The 6,000-nt window shown below is 48.5% G+C and overlaps 1 protein-coding gene across 1 annotated transcript in view; it reads right to left on the reverse strand.

Moving 5' to 3' along the window:
* The window catches only part of Kcnj5 (potassium inwardly rectifying channel subfamily J member 5), a 28,878-nt gene extending 23,086 nt beyond the window's left edge, over positions 1-5,792 (reverse strand). The window contains exon 1 of the mRNA XM_036193131.1: positions 5,591-5,792. The gene's annotated coding sequence lies outside the window, so the exon portion shown is untranslated. The remainder of the gene's footprint in view (positions 1-5,590) is intronic.
* Positions 5,793-6,000: the final 208 nt, after the last annotated feature.

Consider the following 6,000-nt stretch of genomic DNA (forward strand, 5'->3'; position numbering starts at 1 on the left):
AACAGAGAATCAGAAAGCAAAGCAGCTAGAAAACAGGCCGAAGACATTGTGTGACATATGAAGAGAGCAAATGAGCACCCTGGAAGGTGCTAGCCCATTGTCCATGGGGAAAATGCAAGCACACCATGGTAAACTACTGTACACACCTGTCAGAAACGCTGAAGTACAGGGCTGACAGCAAGTGTCGGCGAGGATGCAGAGAAGCTGGGCCGCTCGTCACGGCTGGTAGGAATGTAAAATGATAGAGTCATCATGGAAAACAGTTTACATTGAAAAAAAGATCTATTTTGTTATTCACTGATGTGTGTAAGTGTACATGAGTTACAGGTGGTTGTGAGCTACCAGATATGGGTGCTGAGAACCAAACTCCAGCCTACCCAAAGAGCAATATGATTTCTGGGTTTTTTTTGTTTGTTGGGTTTTTTTTGTTTTTTTAAGACAAGGTTTCTCTGTGTCATGCTGCCTGTCCTGGAATTCACTCTGTAGACCAGACTGGCCTTGCACTCACAGAGATCTGCCTGCTTCTGCCTCCTGAGTGCTAGGATTAAAGGCATGTGCCACCACCTCTCAGCCAATATGAGTTCTTAACCACTGAGCTATCTATCCTTCTCCTTGACTTTTAAAATTTTTTAACTAAACACACCACTACCATATAGCCCAGAAATTGTATCTCTGAGCACTTAGTGTGGAGAATTGAAAACTTATGTTCACATGAAGCCAGCTCATCAATATTAATAGAAGCATTTATAATAGTTCTGAACTGGGGCAAACTCAGATGTCTTTTAATGGGTGAGTGGTTAAATAAACTGTCATATTTTCATATAATGGACTCTCACCAACAACATATACATACAAGCACATACATACATATATACACACAAACATATATATATACACAGAAGAATACAAATTCCCGGGTAATTGTATTGAGAGAAAATAGTCAAACCCAAAAGTATCATCCTACTTCTATTATATTCTTGATATTAAAAGAAAAGGTTGAAATAGAGGGCAGAAGAGTGGCTGCCAGGGTTGAGGAGAGGGCAGGGTGGTTCAGAACCTGTGGTGAGAATGAGGTAACACACAACAGGTCCCTAAGCATAGTTTTATTGGCGACCATTCGGTCAGTTTTGCCAGATGTTACTGTTGAGAGAAAGTGGGTGAAGATATGGTACAGTGCTCTGATGGTCATCTCTTACACTGCGCAAGAGTCTACAATGATCTAAACAGTAAATAAAAAATTAATAAAGGGAATGAGAGAGTGATGGATGTAGTGGAAAAAAAGGAGAAAAGAAAGAAAAAAAAAGCTACTGGGTTATGAAAGCCCGAAGGGCAGATATAGTCAGAGAAGAGGAAGAAAACAGTCAGAGCAGACAGGCTGAAAGATCCAGGTTGAGGAGGGAGGGAGGGAGGGGGAGGGAGGGGGAAATAAAATGGTGTTGGTGTGAGTGTTTGTGAGAAGTGGAGGGAGAGCCATACTTGAGTCAGTGCCAGACTGAGGACCATGGGGGGGGGGCATGCCCAGCCAGCCCCAGGCTGCAGTTCTCAGGCCCTGCTCTTCCATCCTGTTCCCTTACTGTCCTGTGTCTACAGGCCCCTCTCCAAGCCACTCAGCTGCCACCAGAAGATCTATTTTTGCAGACTCCATGGAAGCCTTCCCTGTGTCCCTTAGTTGGGGCTGTCCTTGTAGGGACTCTCTGCCTGTGTCTCCTTGTCACTTACCAACTGGGCTCTAATTTATACCCCTTCCCAGGGTAGGGCAGGCAAGTGTGTAAATGTGTCCACCTTCTATCTCAAGTGGGGCTTTGCTTGTATTTTGAAGGGATGAGTGATTTTTTTTTTAGTACGTGTAATGAAGATTGGTTTACAAAACAACCCATCTGACCAGGGTAGGAAAGACCTTGGCGCTCTGATGGTCAGTGGGGTGTCTGTCCTGCTGTGAAAGTCAGCTAGCTGTCTTGACAGCTTTCCTCTGGAAGGATCCTAGGGATGTCCATGGCTTCTGTTTCACTAAAGATGGCCACCTTCATGTCACAGAGGCAGTACCACATGTAGGTTGCTCTTCTGACCCATTCCCCACCAAGTTTAAATATTAAATTCTTAGAGATCAGGGCTGGGTCAAGATGGACAAGGGACAGAATCTTAGAATAGAGGCTTGGCCCCAAATAGAATCTTTGAGTCCTCTGTTCTTGCTTTCCGACCTTTCTTCTGAGCAGAAGAGGCGATGGAAGATAATTGCACTCAGGTCTCCCTGCTTGTGAGAGTGGGAGCCTGGAATGTGAGCGAAGCTGAGAGAGAGGTAGACATTTCCAGCCCCAACAGCCAAGTCAGGGCCATGAAGAGGCGCCCGCCAAACCCAACCCAACTCCTTCCCCTTCATCATCTCGCCCAGACTCTGGTCAGCCTATGGGTTTGTCCTTGGTGACCAGGAAGTGCTGTTGCTACCTGCTCACTGGTCAGATGAACCCTGACCTTTGCTCCCAGCCTGCTCTGGTTCCGAATGACAGCAGAACTTAACATTCAGGCTCCAGCCAGGATCTCCAGGGTCGTGTGTTAAAGGTTTGTTTCTGACATTTAGCTTTAACACAGCTCTTGGCAAAGGTTGCTGTCACCCTGGGCTCTGTTGACAAGAATAGCTCCCTTATCAGAAAGTCGAGGTAGGAGGAACTAGATACCCAGGACAGCCACCCAGTCCCTTCCGTTGGGTTCCTCTCCGTACTTTAAAAATAATTTCAGAGAAAGCCGCTTCCTAAGCTATTTTGAAGAAAAAAAATACATTTAGGCAATTTTGTTCAAATTTCTCCCTGTAATTCTTTGTATCTGAACTCTCATTCTCCTGTCTCTAGAGGGGAAGAAAAGGAAGAAAGAAAGAAGAAAAAATGTTCTCTATAGCTGACAAGTGTTTTAGCAGACAGCTGATGATGGGCCCTTCAGAAACACTGCCTCTCAGTGACCAGTTCACACAGGGAAAAGCTTACTCTGAAAATGGGTCCACTGAGCCACCCACGGATTCCTGCCCTGACTCAATTTCTTTCCATTGTCCACTCCCTGCCTAAAAGTCTGGTCAGTATAGGCTTCGAAAATGCAGGCAAGCTCTAGCTAATGTCCTTAATGGAAAATAACCCTGCTTTGATTACGTTCAAAAGACTCCAAAAAGTATCTATTCCTGGTGTATGCTAGGTGATCCACTGACTGCTGAACCGATTTTAAATAACATTCAGAAGTGGATGGAGTTTTCAGGCATATGGACTTCCAGCATACATTCCAGTGACTTGGCCCCAGAAGGCATGCAGAACCCCTAGCACCTTAAAAGTGAGTGGAAACTGAAGACTGTGCCTCCTGCCTTGGAGTAAACTTCATCACAAATGACTAGAGCAGCCTTAGAAGGCTCTTCAGTTGATGGACCAGAAACCCAGTTACACAGTTGCAGAGGATGCTAGAAAGACTTTGCAGTCTATGCACCATGTACCAGAGGAAGCAAGGCCAATGAGATATAGTCACAGGGATGCATTGATGTGTCCATGGGACCTACAGAGACATGTTCTGCATGCCCAGGATGTGGAAGGCAGCCTCTGGGGAATCTTTACTGGGGAATCCTGCTGAGACCTGACTTTATACAGAGTAAGTATTTCAGCTTCGGGACAGCTCTGGACAGAGGCAGACAGCTGTGGGCGGAGGGGATGACCAGCTCCTTCCATCTCCTGCCCTCTCTCCCATCTTCCCTCCTCCCACAGCTGACCTGCTTGCTAGATGGAGCATGGAACACACTTGTTTTATGCTGAAAACAGACATGCTCCTAAGCAAGAAATGCTGCTTCTGAGTAGCCAGCAGTTGGTAGCTGTCTTGGAGAGGCAATGCCAGAGTGCTGGGCCCTTTTTCTGTTGGAAAGCTAGGTAGTAAGTCTGGGGAAGATGGCTGGGTGTTGGCTGGAGGACGAAATTATTTCTGTGATAGTCCCTCTTTCAGTGGTGACCCGATTCAGTTGCTCTCCCAAACACGCCCTGAGCCCTAGAACTCTCTGTGGAAGCAGACCCTTGCCTGTAAGACCTGTTCAGTAGTCCACGATGCCAAGGAGTCTAGCCAATTCTTTTATGTCGGAACCTAATTCAATCCTCTTCTAAATCTCACAGCATCGTTCTGTTCTGTTCGCCTACCACAGCCTAGGAAACCCTGGGATGGCATTTAAGACTACATTCACCTAAACCGGGCACTGTGGGTCATGCCTCTAATCCCAGCACTCCAGAGGCAGAGGTGAGCTGATCTCTGAATTCAAGACCAGCCTGGTCTACACAGTGAGCAGCAGCTATATAGTGGTACTGCATCTCTCAGAACAAAATAATGATGGAGGCAGAGGAGGCTATGTCTAAGCAAATTCATGGATGGAGAAGATTAGGAGCACCCTTGAGGGCCCAGAGTTCCTTATGTGTTAGTTCCTTAGAGAAACAGGAAAACCAAGCTCAGCCTTACAGGATCCGTGTCCAAGTTAACTCACAAGACCCTGTCTCAGCTCAACACCCCAGTCCCAGAAATATTCGCTGCTTTCCCCGACTTTCCCATGGGGGAATGTGCTCTGTGAACTAGGCAGCTTATGTCAAAGGGTAGGTATGTACGATTTGGAGACAGATGCAGATGAGAATCTCCTGCCATACACTGTGTACTACAAGCAAGTTACTCACCCTCCCTGGGCTACCGTTTCTAACCTGTAGGATAGGACTGGTAGTCCCTGCTTAACTGGGAGGAATCAAAGAGTTCTTGGTAAACATGCATATTCCCCCGTGTCATCTTGTATTTGAAAGGGTCTCCATTTCTTAGTACGGGGCAGGCTAGAGCTTCGACTTCCTCTTGGGGGTATCCTGTGGAATTTTGAGGAGCCGGCACTAATCAAAGTCTGTCCCACAGCCCCAGAACAGAAGAGCCCCACTCCCAGTGGCCTGCCCTTGCATTTGAGGGAAGCCCTGACAGAATCAGGGGCTACAGAGCAGATCTTCAGGGAGAGACATTCATCCATAAAAAATAAAAACAAAAATACTATGACAGTGTACTCACCCTCCTCCAGCTTTTATCTTTAACCCCCTCCCCTTTTTTTTAATAAGGGCAAAGGTGTTTTAAAAAGAAGGTAGCAGCCAGCACAGAGGGCTAGCACTACACAAGAGGCATCCCAATTTGATCAGAAAGCAAGCAGCTGAAGTCTAAGGTTCAGGGGGTCGCCTCACCGGGCCATCTCGGGCCCCCACTTGAAGGTAGAACTGCTAATGGGAGCAAGGTTCCCTTGATGTCCTCCCATAGCCTGGCCGGGCAAGCCTAAGATGGAAGGTTTCAGGCGCCCAGGTATCCGGGTCTGGCGCCGGGAGCGAGGGCGTTTACAGTCCGGGGAGGCTGGACTCCTCATCTCTGGGCGGCGAGAGGCTAAGGCCAGCTCCGGTTTGCGGAACTTTGGACCTTGGGATCTTGTACCCATCCCGTCTCAACCTAGCAGGCTCTGGGGTGCGGGGTGGGTGTGAGCCTGCTTTCAGAACCAAAGGACCCCCGGCGCCAGTCCGGCTTGGGAGTCGCTGGGCTGGGGAGGGAGGCAAGGGAAAAAGAGACAACTTACTTGTCGAGAAGGGAGCTTCTCTGAACCCCTGGGGCTAACTTCTGGCTGTCCTTCCTAGGTGGTGCAGGTGGCGCTCAGGGCTCTCCCGGGGATTCCCTAGCCTCAGGCATTGCCAACCTCCTGGCAGCTGCCCTGAGCTACTGTGGAGTCGCGCGTCCTGCGGGCAGAGGCGTCTAAACCTCCCGCCCCTTCACAGGTCTGCCTCGCCCTTCCAGCTAGAGAGAGCAGCAGGAGGCTCACTGCTGTCCCTCTCCTCCCCGCCCTCCTCTCTTCTCCCGCCCCATCCCCTCCCGTCCCCCTGGGTTCTCCTCCCTCTGTCCCCCTACAATTGAATCTCTGGATAAGAACGCGATTTAAAGGGCCACAGGCAAAGGAGAACAACAAGGAAAGGCAGTCGTTGGGGGAAATGC

This window comes from Onychomys torridus, chromosome 7, assembly GCF_903995425.1.
Source record: "Onychomys torridus chromosome 7, mOncTor1.1, whole genome shotgun sequence".
Taxonomy (NCBI): Eukaryota; Metazoa; Chordata; class Mammalia; order Rodentia; family Cricetidae; genus Onychomys; species Onychomys torridus.